Source organism: Mesoplodon densirostris, chromosome 7, assembly GCF_025265405.1.
Source record: "Mesoplodon densirostris isolate mMesDen1 chromosome 7, mMesDen1 primary haplotype, whole genome shotgun sequence".
Classification (NCBI taxonomy): Eukaryota; Metazoa; Chordata; class Mammalia; order Artiodactyla; family Ziphiidae; genus Mesoplodon; species Mesoplodon densirostris.
This window is the reverse complement of record NC_082667.1, coordinates 89,048,100-89,063,673: the sequence shown is the minus strand read 5'-3', so window position 1 is coordinate 89,063,673 and position 15,574 is coordinate 89,048,100.

Genomic DNA, 15,574 nt, shown 5'->3' with positions numbered 1-15,574 from the left:
TGCCTTGTACCACAGAGCTGGGTGAAAGCACATGGATTCAAAGCAGAGATTCTTAACATTGTTGGGCTCTGTGATATCTTCAAGAATCTGATGAAAACACAGGACCCTGTGGCCATAAAAATGCAGAAATGACATTTTTGCTTAGGATTTCCAGGATTTCATCAATCCTAGTTCAAATTCCCCTGATTGGGAGGAAAGGGCACATAATTCTGTTTTTGTAATGGTCTCAATTTATGAAAGAGATTATTGTTCCTGCCTTAGAGGAACCAAGTTTAATGGAAGATAGACATAAAATATACAAAACTTTTCAAGCATCAAATCTGAATGGAACAGATAAATATAAGGTGTTAAAGAGATGCAAAGTGGTCACATGCTGCCAGGGTGAATGAGGGGAGGCTTCAGAGAAGAGCTGCGACTGAAAGCTTAAAGGGACTCTGTCTCACTCAGACGTCTAGGTGACTATTTTTTTAAAAATTATTATTAATTTATTTATTTTGGGCTGCATTGTGTCTTTGTTGCAGTGCGCCGGCTTCTCACTGTGGTGGCTTCTCTTGTTGTGGAGCATGGGCTCTAGGCACGTGGGCTTCGCTAGTTGTGGCACACGAGCTCAGTAGTTGTGGCTCACGGGCTCTAGAGCACAGGCTCTGTAGTTGTGGCGCACGGGCTTAGTTGCTCGGCGGCATGTGGGATCTTCCCAGACTAGGGCTTGGAACCACGTCCCCTGCATTAGCAGGCGAATTCTTAACCACTGTGCCACCAGGGAAGTCCCCATAGGTGACTTTTTAATTTAACTTTAAAATCAACTTCATTGAGGTATGAATTACATTCAACAAGGTGTACCCGTTTTAAGCATGTAATTTGATAAGTCTTGACAAATGTGTATATCTATATTGTCATCGCCAAAGTCAAGATACAGAACACTTCCAATACCTGCAAAAAGTTCCTTCTTGTCCTTTTACAGTCAGTTTCCCAGGCCTGGCATCAGGCAACCACTGACATGCTTTCTTTCACTATGTATGAGTGTTTCCTATTCTAGAAATTCATATGAATGGAAGCATACAACAAGTACCCTTTTGCACGTGGCTTCTTTGGCTCCTCATGTTGTTGTGACTCATCCGTGTAGCTCATATTAGTAATTCATTTCTTTTTATTACTGGAATAGTAGTCCGTTGTCTGAATATATCTGGGTAACTTTTTATATTCTATTATCTTAATGCCTACTTGCCTTACTGTATTTTTTTCTATACTTTAAGGTGTCACACACCATTCTTAGTATTTTCATTCATCACTTGTACTCGGATACAAAAATCGTTGCCTCAGACTTAGGGATTGTTTTAATTTTGTTGGTTTTCCAGTTTTCTTTCATGTTTTAGGTTTTTAAAAATGAAAAGTTTGGCTTTTTAAATTATAAAAGTAATATATATTTACTGTAAAAATGTAAGAGGGTAATATAGTTAACGTATATCTCCTCCACCCTGGGATGAACACCTTTAACATTTTATAGAACCTTCCAGACTACTTTTTTATGGATATATGAGTGAATATATATTTGTGTGTATGTGCATAATGGCCTCATACATTTCTGTAAGTTACTTTTTTCTTTAATAATATAACGTGTGTAACTGTGGGTTACTGCCGCTAGAACCCTGGTGTCCAAGCTCCCAGGCCAAATCTCCTTCTACTACATTACACTACCATGGGGAGGTTTAAAAAAGAAAGGGAAAGTATGAAGGGTGATTTTTCCATAAATTAAATCAACTTGAAAAGGCGCATTTGGAGAGTCAGAGAGTACTGATATTGCTAGAAAGAAGAAAGGTTTAAAAGCTGGTTAAATCTCATTCAAAAAAAATCCATATGTACCACATTGTAAAAAAAAGAAGGAAGACGGCATTCATGATTACTGGGCTGGCAGGGTAGGGGACAGTTGCATGCTGGGGGTGGCTCTCGTACTGGCTCTTCCACTCTTCACACTTGTGCTCGGCCAGGGCCAGGGACCGCTGAGGGAGATCAGAGGAGAGGGTGGTGCCTTGGGGGTTCCAGGGAGTTGTGCAGCTGGCTCCCTTGCCACCCAGACTGCCCCAGGGTTCCCAGCCCCAAGGGTTATGGAGCATCCCCACACCTGTTTGCTCTGCAGTTGCTGTCCTGCACGCATTTTCTCCTCCAGCACTTTCTGCAGTGTCTCCTTGGCCTTCTGCTCATAGCTGTTTTTCTGGTCTTCCATGTGTAATAGCAACTTATTCATTCCCCAAGAAGTGTATTTCTGTAAATTTGAGGCAATTCAACAAATACACATTGACCTACTGTGTGCTAAAGCCTGAGCAGGGATACAGAAATGAAAAGAAATTGGTCCTTGCCCACAGGGCAGAGATGTCAGTAATCTGGTGGACCTTCTTCCAGGCTGGAGGCAGGCAGGGAGAGTCCCTCAGGTGATGTGAGAGGTGAGTGGGGATAAAAAACTGCCCTGGGCATGCTGGGCCTTCTCCCCTAGGCCTTCCACAGGCATTTGAAACCCGACATTTCCAAAGGGAAATCATCTTTCTAAACCTGCTCCTATCTCAGTGGCCAGCATCACCACCCACCCAGTCTCCCAAACCCTAAACCAGGGAATCATCCTTGATTTCTCTCTCACCTTCTTCAAGGAATCAGTTCCTCATCAAGCTTTGTCACGTCAGCGTCTTTAACGGCTCGTTCATTACCTGTATCCTCTATCCCTACTGCCACCGCCTTAGTTCAGACCCTAGTGACACTATTATATGGATTATATAGAGACTATGTATTATCTTCATGCCTTGCCTCCCTTCAAACCCTTTTCAGCCCTTCAGCTAGAGGGTTCTTTCTAAAACTTACATCTGATCACATCACAACCTGCTTAAATCTCTCAGTGGTTCTCAGTGTTCTAAGAATCAGGTCCAGACTCCTTGGCATGGTTCCTACTTACAAGCCCAGACTTTGATCTCATGCTGCCTCCACGCAAGCTGAACTGCTTGTAGGTCCCCTAAGCACTGTGCTTTTCAGCCTCTGCCTTTGCCCATAAAGCTTCTTCTGCTTAGAGTATCGTGACCCACGCTTCTCACCTGGTTAATTTCTACCCATGTTCAAGATTCAGCCCTAGAATCATAAATTCTGATAAACTTGGCCAACCATACCTACCCCCCGACTCTTTATGGATTAGGCAGTTTTACTGGTGTTCACATAGTATCTGTATTTCTGATCTATTGACTCATCTGTCTCCTTTAAGGGATTGTAAACTCCTTTGGGGCAGGGAGCATTTTTTTTTTCTTTTTTTTCTTTTTTTTTGCGGTGCATGGGCCTCCCACCGTTGCGGCCCCTCCCGCCACGGAGCACAGGCTCCGGACGCGCAGGCCCGGCGGCCATGGCCCACGGGCCCAGCCGCTCCGCGGCACGCGGGATCCTCCCAGACCGGGGCACGAACCCGTGCCCCCTGCATGGGCAGGCGGACTCTCAACCACTGCGCCACCAGGGAAGCCCCAGGGAGCATTTTTAAAAAAATAAAATTATAGGCCTGTAGGCTTGGGGATCTGAACAATATTCAGTAAAGTCAAGTTTTAAAAATTAATACATTTGTATTTTTAGAATTTCTCCTGGCTTCAAGGTCAAAAAGAAAAAGACACAAGAGCAGCTTTGCAAATTCACTGGGGTGGTCTTGCCTTTCCAGTGCTTTTCATTTTTACGCCCTGTGATTTTTGGGAAAGCAGGAGCCTTTTACTGTCGATTCTGGGTTACCCAAATGGGTAAGAGATAGTCTGGATAATGCAAATTTAGAGTTCAATATCAAATCATTTCCATTTAGCTTTGGAGTCATCTGAAAATTTGGATTTAAATGTTGAGTGGGTCCTATGTTCTTGGAATTGTCATTAGAAACCAGATACAGGAGTTACTGGTTGAGATCATACATGGTTATGTCCAGGTTATTGGACTTAACCATGCTGGTCACTGACCAGCTTTATCCCCCTTTGAAAACGAGTAGACTGGCATTCTGGATTATATGTCAGTCTCTTATGAGCTTGGTTGGCATTACTGAAAAAATAAAAGTTGTGGATCCGCAAACCCATAGACTATATAGACTATGTTCCCCTGCAGAATTCTAACTACATGGCCACCTTACCTTCCTAACATCAAGTGGGAGCAGTCTGGCCGGTCCATCTCGTTCTCTTGATCTTGAGTCCTCTGCAAAAGACATCCCCCTTTTCTGCACCAGCACATACGTCACAGCCCTGAAGAAAGTGTAGACATCTAAGATACGTTAACAGTGGGGGAGGGCTGATATCCCGTGAACAGACACATAAATGCCTGTTAGACCTGGAAATTGAAAACCAGAGAGGCGGGGCCCCACTGGTTTTGGCCCAGGCCACCAGCCACTGGTGTTCCCAGCAAAATGTTCCCAATGTGGGAGTTTGAGGAAGCAGGGAAAGGCAGGTGGTGTGAGTTTATTAGGACTTGAGGCCCTCAGTCTCGCACCGAGGCCAGCTGAACCCCCAGAGCGTGCTTCCTGCCCTCCTATGGGCTGCTACTCCTAAAGGTACTTGGTTTCAACAGTTATTTGTGCATCAGGTTAAAGACTGAAGGGAGAGGGAACAGCAAGCCTAAATTCTTCATATCATACGCCACCTCCCTTTCTCTTCTTATTATATAAGCAATTCATGTGAAAAACAAATAAGGCAAGCAAAACAAAACAAAATTACCTGAAGTCTTGCTATCCAAAAGTTACCATTAGTATTTTGGTGTATACTTGTTCCAGATTTTTCTTTATTTTCAACCCTTCATTAAGGCCACTGTAGTGTTGACAGATGATGCTGGCACAAGCACTTGAGATGAGGCTCCTCTTTTTAAAATACTGTATTTGCATTTGGCTTAATTGGTCTCAGGCCCTGCCTTGCCTGGTCCCCAGCGTGGTGTTTTCTGCTGCAGTCTCTGTAAATTGGAGTTGGGGTGATGGGGCGGTCAGGCAGGGCTGTGTGTATCTGTGTCTGTATGAGGGAGGGCGGGCACACTTTCCAGTGTTTCTGGGCAACAAGCAGGCACTCACTGCAGTTTCCTATCCCTCAGGCCTGGGCTGTGGAGACAGGGGAAGTACCAGGAAGGGGTGGACGACCCCGACCCAGCTAAATGGAAGGCCCAGCTCCGCTGTGCGCTCAACAAGAGCAGGGAATTCAACCTGATGTACGATGGCACCAAGGAGGTGCCCATGAACCCAGTGAAGATATATCAGGTGTGTGACATCCCCCAGCCCCACGGCTCTATCATTAACCCAGGTGAGGCCCCAGCTGCTGGGGAGAAGGTGGACAGTGTGCCAGGTTCCGGGCTGGACCCTTAAAGGGATAGTCGACTTGAAAGTCACCTCGCTTACAAAGTTGAAGACTGGTAAATAAAGCCAGAAATGCTGTCCCTAGAAAGAACCCAGAGAACAAAAGATATAAACTCAGCACAGTCTTCCTGCCCACCCAGTGGAACAGTAAAGCATTAGAAAGAAGAGGGGGTATTGAGTTCTATAAAAAATAACTTCTCTTGGGACTCAACACTGAGAAGAGAGGCCAGGTAGTTTAGAAGAAGGAGGGCTTAAAACTTAGAAGGTCTGAGTTATAAACCTCGGTCTTTCCATTTCACTACTTGTGGGACATTGAATCAAGTCATTCAACGTTTTGAGCCTCAGCTTCTTCCACTATAAAATCTGGGTTCTCATCTTTCCTGCGTATTTCAAAGGCTGTTCTAAGAATCAATTGCCATGACATTAGGAAGGCTATTAAGTTCTCTTTATAAATGATGGGTAAGTGATCATTTAATTTGTATGGTATTTTTCCTAGGAGAATACCACCTGATCCCTATATTTACTCAATGTTGAGCCAGTTCCGACTAAGAGCCAGATAATTTAGACTTGACGTCCAGTGAATCTAGTGAGGCTCTGCCATGAGGGAAGGGTCTGTCTTCACAGTAAGCTTATAAAGGGGAGAAGCTGTGCTCCTTGGGTCCTTAGAAGGGATGCGAATGTGTAGAAAGGGGTTTAGAGTAGGAATTAAAAGATTTCTAGGAGAAGGGAGTAGGGTCTGCAGCTCCTGGATAGGGGAGGGGATGAGAGCTTGCACTGGGGCTCCGTAGGAGGAGCTGGGAGTGGGGTGAACACCCTTGGTTCCCACTCTTTGGCATTGAGGGTGCACACTGAACCCAAGGAACCCCTGTGCTGGCAGTGCCTAGCTTGAACAGTGGGTCAGCTGCAGGGATGACAGTGCAACGTGAGCGCCTCACTTTTGACCTTTGTGTGTGTGTGTGTGTGTTTCTCGGGTAGGATCCACTGGATCTGCTCCTTGGGATGAGAAAGATAATGATGTGGATGAAGAAGATGAGGAAGATGAGCTGGACCAGTCACAGCACCACGTTCCCATCCAGGACGCCTTCCCCTTCCTGAACATCAATGGTGAGTGGGGTGGGGGGTGGGACCGAGGCATGGAGAGGATGTAAGGGGCTTTGGTTTTGCAAGCGTTGACACCATATCCACCATTGCACTGGGAGCAGCGACCAGGCCCTGGGGCCAGGCTGCCAGTCTGTTAGCAAGTAGGAGTCCTAGGCAAAGGAACTCCGTAGGCATAGTTATCCCAGTGGGGTGGCTTCTAGGCAGAGAGAGCATCTTCTGAATCTTATGTGATAATTCAGAGAAATTAAAAAATTAAATTCATTCTCAATCCCACATACAAATACACAAGCTGTTACAAATTTTGCTGATTTCCTTCAGGCCAAGTGCAGGGATCCTTTTCGTGAATTGTAGGCAAACTCTTCTGCTATTTCCCTCGGTACAAATTTTCTGTCACTGCCTTAACAGCCTCTCCTAAGGCTGTATCGTGGGAAACTTGTGGCTCTACAGCTCTTAATACTAGGCTCTGATAAAATTTCTCTACTAGAGACTTTTATCTTTTTTAAATTTATGTATTTATTTATTTATTTTTTGTGGTACGCGGGCCTCTCACTGTTGTGGCCTCTCCCATTGCGGAGCACAGGCTCCGGACGCGCAGGCTGAACGGCCATGGCTTACGGGCCCAGCCGCTCCGCGGCATGTGGGATCTTCCCGGACCGGGGCACGAACCCGCGTCCCCTGCATCGGCAGGCGGACTCTCAACCACTGCGCCACCAGGGAAGCCCTATCTTCTTTTTACATTGACTTTTTGAATTCAGCTTCCCAGGAAAGATGAGTTTAGAGGTTGGAGGGTCCCTGTGAGACAGAGCAGGTCCTGCACCTCCCACTGCACGTTCTGAGGACGCTCAACCACAAGGTGAACTGCTCTTCCACAGCATCTTCCCTTGAACTTTTCACTGACGTGCTCCTAGTCATATGACTTGCATTCAGTTGAGTAGCTTTTCACTACTTTTCTAAGTTCCATCTGGCTGCTAGGGTCACATGAGATACTTTTGCCACCTAGAAAATTTAGTATATCCAGATGATTCCTGTAGGATTTTGGAGTCCCCTTCCCTAGGTGATGCCCCTTCTTTTGAGAATCAGGAAATGATTCTTATCTGTCTACTTGCCCTCCTTCACTTACCCTGTCATTTATAACCTTGCTACCAAGTGATGAGTAAAGACAACGATCATAGAGCTCTCTCAGGTTAATACTGCCACAGCTACATTCCCACTTGGTGCAATTTTAAGATTTGGACATTTGGAAATGTGAGATCCTTTCCCACATCTTTGGCTCACTCATTCTGTTATTCTCACCCCTTAAAAGGATGCAACCCATTTCCAGCATCATGATTTCCCTTTTTTTTTTTTTCATGTGGTTTTTTTTTTTTTTTATTTTACAAATTTAATCAGTTATACATATACATATGTTCCCATATCCCCTCCCTTTTGCATCTCCCTCCCACCCTCCCTATCCCACCCCTCCAGGCGGTCACAAAGAACCGAGCTGATCTCCCTGTGCTATGCGGCTGCTTCCCACTAGCTATCTACCTTACGTTTGGTAGTGTATATATGTCCATGCCGCTCTTTCACTTTGTCACAGCTTACCCTTCCCCCTCCCCATATCCTCAAGTCCATGCTCTAGTAGGTCTGTGTCTTTATTCCTGTCTTACCCCTATGTTCTTGATGACATTTTTTTCTTAAATTCCATATATATGTGTCAGCATACAGTATTTGTCTTTCTCTTTCTGACTTACTTCACTCTGTATGACAGACTCTAGGTCCATCCACCTCATTACAAATAGCTCAATTTCATTTCTTTTTATGGCTGAGTAATATTCCATTGTATATATGTGCCACATCTTCTTTATCCATTCATCCGATGATGGACACTTAGGTTGTTTCCATCTCCGGGCTATTGTAAATAGGGCTGCTATGAACATTTTGGTACATGTCTCTTTTTGAATTATGGTTTTCTCAGGGTATATGCCCAGTAGTGGGATTGCTGGGTCATATGGTAGTTCTATTTGTAGTTTTTTAAGGAACCTCCATACCGTTCTCCATAGTGGCTGTACCAATTCACATTCCCACCAGCAGTGCAAGAGTGTTCCCTTTTTTCCACACCCTCTCCAGCATTTATTGTTTCTAGATTTTTTGATGATGGCCATTCTGACTGGTGTGAGATGATATCTCATTGTAGTTTTGATTTGCATTTCTCTAATGAGTAAAGATGTTGAGCATCCTTTCATGTGTTTGTTGGCTGTCTGTATATCTTCTGTGGAGAAATGTCTATTTAGGTCTTCTGCCCATTTTTGGATTGGGTTGTTTGTTTTTTTGCTATTGAGCTGCATGAGCTGCTTATAAATTTTGGAGATTAATCCTTTGTCAGTTGCTTCATTTGCAAGTATTTTCTCCCATTCTGAGGGTTGTCTTTTGGTCTTGTTTATGGTTTCCTTTGCTGTGCAAAAGCTTTGAAGTTTCATTAGGTCCCATGTGTTTATTTTTGTCTTTATTTCCATTTCTCTAGGAGGTGGGTCAAAAAGGATCTTGCTGTGATTTATGTCATAGAGTGTTCTGCCTATGTTTTCCTCTAGGAGTTTGATAGTGTCTGGCCTTACATTTAGGTCTTTAATCCATTTTGAGCTAATTTTTGTGTATGGTGTTAGGGAGTGATCTAATCTCATACTTTTACATGTCCCTGTCCAGTTTTCCCAGCACCACTTATTGAAGAGACTGTCCTTTCTCCACTGTACATTCCTGCCTCCTTTATCAAAGATAAGGTGACCATATGTCCATGGGTTTATCTCTGGGCTTTCTATCCTGTTCCATTGATCTATCTTTCTGTTTTTGTGCCAGTACCATACTGTCTTGATTACTGTAGCTTTGTAGTATAGTCTGAAGTCAGGGAGCCTGATTCCTCCAGCTCCGTTTTTGGTTCTCCACATTGCTTTGGCTATTCGGGGTCTTTTGTGTTTCCATACAAATTGTGAAATTTTTTGTTCTAGTTCTGTGAAAAATGCCATTGGTAGTTTGATAGGTATTGCATTGAATCTGTAGATTGCTTTGGGTAGTAGAGTCATTTTCACAATGTTGATTCTTCCAATCCAAGAACATGGTACATCTCTCCATCTATTTGTATCCTCTTTAATTTCTTTCATCAGTGTTTTATAATTTTCTGCATACAGGTCTTTTGTCTCCTTAGGTAGGTTTATTCCTAGATATTTTATTCTTTTTGTTGCAATGGTAAATGGGAGTGTTTCCTTGATTTCACTTTCAGATTTTTCATCATTAGTATATAGGAATGCCAGAGATTTCTGTGCATTAATTTTGTATCCTGCAACTTTACCAAATTCATTGATTAGCTCTAGTAGTTTTCTGGTAGCATCTTTAGGATTCTCTATGTATAGTATCATGTCATCTGCAAACAGTGACAACTTTACTTCTTCTTTTCCCATTTGGATTCCTTTTATTTCCTTTTCTTCTCTGATTGCTGTGGCTAAAACTTCCAAAACTATGTTGAATAAGAGTGGTGAGAGTGGGCAACCTTGTCTTGTTCCTGATCTTAGTGGAAATGGTTTCAGTTTTTCACCATTGAGGACGATGCTGGCTGTGGGTTTGTCATATATGGCCTTTATTATGTTGAGGAAAGTTCCCTCTATGCCTACTTTCTGCAGGGTTTTTATCATAAATGGGTGTTGAATTTTGTCAAAAGCTTTCTCTGCATCTATTGAGATGATCATATGGTTTTTCTCCTTCAGTTTGTTAATATGGTGTATCACATTGATTGATTTGCGTATATTGAAGAATCCTTGCATTCCTGGAATAAACCCCACTTGATCATGGTGTATGATCCTTTTAATGTGCTGTTGGATTCTGTTTGCTAGTATTTTGTTGAGGATTTTTGCATCTATGTTCATCAGTGATATTGGCCTGTAGTTTTCTTTCTTTGTGACATCCTTGTCTGGTTTTGGTATCAAGGTGATGGTGGCCTCGTAGAATGAGTTTGGGAGTGTTCCTCCCTCTGCTATATTTTGGAAGAGTTTGAGAAGGATAGGTGTTAACTCTTCTCTACATGCTTGATAGAATTCGCCTGTGAAGCCATCTGGTCCTGGGCTTTTGTTTGTTGGAAGATTTTTAATCACAGTTTCAATTTCAGTGCTTGTGATTGGTCTGTTCATATTTTCTATTTCTTCCTGATTCAGTCTTGGCAGGTTGTGCATTTCTAAGAATTTGTCCATTTCTTCCAGGTTGTCCATTTTATTGGCATAGAGTTGCTTATAGTAATCTCTCATGATCTTTTGTATTTCTGCAGTGTCAGTTGTTACTTCTCCTTTTTCATTTCTAATTCTATTGATTTGAGTCTTCTCCCTTTTTTTCTTGATGAGTCTGGCTAATGGTTTATCAATTTTGTTTATCTTCTCAAAGAACCAGCTTTTAGTTTTATTGATCTTTGCTATCGTTTCCTTCATTTCTTTTTCATTTATTTCTGATCTGATTTTTATGATTTCTTTCCTTCTGCTAACTTTGGGATGTTTTTGTTCTTCTTTCTCTAATTGCTTTAGGTGCAAGGTTAGGTTGTTTATTCGAGATATTTCCTGTTTCTTAAGGTGGGATTGTATTGCCATAAACTTCCCTCTTAGAACTGCTTTTGCTGCATCCCATAGGTTTTGGGTCGTCGTGTCTCCATTGTCATTTGTTTCTAGGTATTTTTTAATTTCCTCTTTGATTTCTTCAGTGATCACTTCGTTATTAAGTAGTGTATTGTTTAGCCTCCATGTGTTTGTATGTTTTACAGCTCTTTTCCTGTAATTGATATCTAGTCTCATAGCATTGTGGTCGGAAAAGATACTTGATACAATTTCAATTTTCTTAAATTTACCAAGGCTTGATTTGTGACCCAAGATATGATCTATCCTGGAGAATGTTCCATGAGCACTTGAGAAAAATGTGTATTCTGTTGTTTTTGGATGGAATGTCCTATAAATATCAATTAAGTCCATCTTGTTTAATGTATCATTTAAAGCTTGTGTTTCCTTATTTATTTTCATTTTGGATGACCTGTCCATTGGTGAAAGTGGGGTGTTAAAGTCCCCTACTATGATTGTGTTACTGTCGATTTCTCCTTTTATGGCTGTTAATATTTCCCTTATGTATTGAGGTGCTCCTATGTTTGGTGCATAAATATTTACAATTGTTATATCTTCTTCTTGGATTGATCCCTTGATCATTATGTAGTGTCCTTCTTTGTCTCTTCTAGTAGTCTTTATTTTAAAGTCTATTTTGTCTGATATGAGAATTGCTACTCCAGCTTTCTTTTGGTTTCCATTTGCATGGAATATCTTTTTCCATCCCCTTACTTTCAGTCTGTATGTGTCTCTAGGTCTGAAGTGGGTCTCTTGTAGACAGCATATATATGGGTCTTGTTTTTGTATCCATTCAGCCAGTCTGTGTCTTTTGGTGGGAGCATTTAGTCCATTTACATTTAAGGTAATTATTGATATGTATGTTCCTATTCCCATTTTCTTAATTGTTTTGGGTTCGTTATTGTAGTTCTTTTCCTTCTCTTGTGTTTCTTGCCTAGAGAAGTTCCTTTAGCATTTGTTGTAAAGCTGGTTTGGTGGTGCTGAACTCTCTCAGCTTTTGCTTGTCTGTAAAGGTTTTAATTTCTCCATCAAATCTGAATGAGATCCTTGCTGGGTAGAGTAATCTTGGTTGCAGGTTTTTCTCCTTCATCACTTTAAGTATGTCCTGCCACTCCCTTCTGGCTTGTAGAGTTTCTGCTGAGAGATCAGCTGTTATCCTGATGGGGATTCCCTTGTGTGTTATTTGTTGTTTTTGCCTTGCTGCTTTTAATATGATTTCTTTGTGTTTAATTTTTGACAGTTTGATTAATATGTGTCTTGGTGTATTTCTCCTTGGATTTATTCTGTATGGGACTCTCTGTGCCTCCTGGACTTGATGAACTATTTCCTTTCCCATATTAGGGAAGTTTTCAACTATAATCTCTTCAAATATTTTCTCAGTCCCTTTCTTTTTCTCTTCTTCTTCTGGAACCCCTATAATTCGAATGTTGGTGCGTTTAATGTTGTCCCAGAGGTCTCTGAGACTGTCCTCTGTTCTTTTCATTCTTTTTTCTTTATTTTGCTGTGCAGCTGTTATTTCCACTATTTTATCTTCCACCTCACTTATCCGTTCTTCTGCCTCAGTTATTCTGCTATTGATCCCATCTAGAGTATTTTTTATTTCATTTATTGTGTTTTTAATCGATGCTTGATTCGTCTTTAGTTCTTCTAGGTCCTTGTTAACTGTTTCTTGCATTTTGTCTATTCTATTTCCAAGATTTTGGATCATCTTTACCATCATTATTCTGAATTCTTTTTCAGATAGACTGCCTATTACCTCTTCATTTGTTAGGTCTGGTGGGTTTTTATCTTGCTCCTTCTCCTGCTGTGTGTTTTTCTGTCTTCTCATTTTGCTTATGTTACTGTGTTTGGGGTCTCCTTTTTGCAGGCTGCAGGTTCGTAGTTCCCGTTGTTTTTGGTGTCTGTCCCCAGTGGCTAAGGTTGGTTTAGTGGGTTGTGTAGGCTTCTTGGTGGAGGGGACTACTGCCTGTGTTCTGGTGGATGAGGCTGGATCTTGTCTTTCTGGTGGGCAGGTCCACGTCTGGTGGTGTGTTTTGGGGTGTTTGCGGACTTTTTATGATTTGAGGCAGCCTCTCTGCTAATGGGTGGCGTTGTGTTCCTGTCTTGCTAGTTGTTTGGCATAGGGTGTCCAGCACTGTACCTTGCTGGTCGTTGAGTGAAGCTGGGTGCTGGTGTTGAGATGGAGATCTCTGGAAGATTTTCGCCGTTTGATATTATGTGGAGCTGGGAGGTCTCTTGTGGACCAGTGTCCTGAAGTTCGCTCTCCCACCTCAGAGGCACAGCACTGACTCCTGGCTCCTCAATTTGGGATGATTTGTTGTCTATTCATGTATTCCACAGATAAAGGGTACATGAAGTTGATTGTGGAGCTTTAATCCGCTGCTTCTGAGGCTGCTGGGAGAGGTTTCCCTTTCTCTTCTTTGTTCTCACAGCTCCTGGGTCTCAGCTTTGGATTTGGCCCCGCCTCTGCGTGTAGGTCGCCGGAGGGCGTCTGTTCTTCGCTCAGACAGGACAGGGTTAAAGGAGCATCCTCTTCGGGGACTCTGGCTCACTCAGGCCGGGCGGGAGGGAGGGGCACGGAGTGCGGGGCGAGCCTGCAGCGGCAGAGGTCGGCGTGACGTTGCACCAGCCCGAGGCGCGCCGTGCGTTCTCCCAGGGAAGCCGCCCCTGGATCCCGGGACCCCGGCAGTGGCAGGCTGCACAGGCTCCCGGAAGGGCGGTGTGGACAGTGACCTGCGCTCGCACACAGGCTTCTTGGCGGCGGCAGCAGCAGCCCCAGCGTCCCACGCCCGTCTCTGGGCTCCGCGCTTTCAGCCGCGACTCGCGCCCGTCTCTGGAGCTCCTTTACGCGGCGCTCTTAATCCCCTCTCCTCGCGCACCAGGAAACCAAGAGGGAAGAAAAAGTCTCCTGCCTCTTCGGCAGCTCCAGAGTTTTCCCGGACTCCCTCCCGGCTAGCTGTGGCACATTAGCCCCCTTCAGGCTGAGTTCTCGCCGCCAGCCCCAGTCCTCTCCCTGCGCTCTGACCGAAGGCCGAGCCTCAGCTCCAGCGCCGCCCGCCCCGGCGGGGGAGCAGACAAGCCTCTCGGGCTGGTGAGTGCCGCTCGGCACCGCTCCTCTGTGCGGGAATCTCTCTGCTTTGCTCTACCCAGGTATGTGGGGAGTTTCTTGCCTTTTGGGAGGTCTGGGGTCTTCTGCCAGCGTTCAGTAGGTGTTCTGTAGGAGTTGTTGCACGTGTAGCTGTATTTCTGGTGTATCTGTGGGGAGGAAGGTGATCTCCGTGTCTTACTCTTACGCCATCTTACCCGGAAGTCCTTTTCATGTGTTTTTAAAGCTAATATTGTGTGTCCTTACGTTATGGGCCACCTTGGATCCTTTATGGAAACATGTGAACATATATTAAAAATGAAAAAGTAAAATGTGGCCCTACAGCCACACCGAGATTTCATTGCCCTGAGAGAGGAGGAGGGGCGCATCAGTGACTTCCACGAAGCCTATACTTTCAAACAGGCTCCGGGCCAGCCAGTTTCCGGCTTAAGCAAGGAGAATGTTCCAGCGGTAACCAACAAGGAGAACCTGGCGACGCCGGTCTCGACTCCATTCCTGGAGCCGACCCTGGGGAGCGACGGCTCTGCGGTCACTTTCGGGAAAACCCAAGAGGATCCCAAACCATTTTGCGTGGGCAGTGCCCCACCGAGTGTGGACGTCACCCCCACCTACACCAAAGACGGAGCTGACGAGGCAGGATCAACCGATGGCAAAGTTCTGAACCCGAAGCCATCTAAGCTGGCAAAGAGAATCGCAAACTCCGCTGGTTACGTGGGTGACCGGTTCAAGCGTGTCGCTACCGGACTGTACGCAGACTCCAGTCAGCTCGGCCGGGAGCAGCGGGCATTGCAGGTGAGCCCCCCCACACACCCGAATTTCAGGAGCCTGACCAGTTGTCAGGTTTTTTAAATGTGTGAAGAGGAGGGGGCCGGGGGTATGATAGGGCAGGACACCGGGCTGATTTGGTTAATGAAGCTTAGGATAATTTAAATGTTTGAAATGTGTCCAGTAAGGGGACGTAAGTGGATACTTGAAGTTATTCTGTAGATTTTAAGCGAACTCCACTCGAATGCTGATAACGGAAGTTTTAATTATTGCGAAGGATGTCTAAAAGACTGCATGACATTTACCTATCAATCGCTTTGCTTTCTCTGCCGTTACTGTACGTTAACAAATATACCTCAAAGCGCTGCTTAGAATGCCTTACGTGATACTTGGTGGAGGTGTGTAGCGGCCGCATGTCTGTGAGATTCGTGCAATTTTTTTTTCCACCCAAAAAACAAACAAACAAACAAAACAAAAACACAAACCTTGCTTAAAGGGATAGAGTATGTATTTAACTTGCTAGTGAATGATAGATGTTGTATAGGAATTTCCTTAAGATATTTTACTTTTAATTAAAAGACAAATAAAGCCAAATTGTTTTGCAATGTTAAGAAAAAAATTGGCTTATGCTTAAAAAAATGGATGAAGTTATCTAAA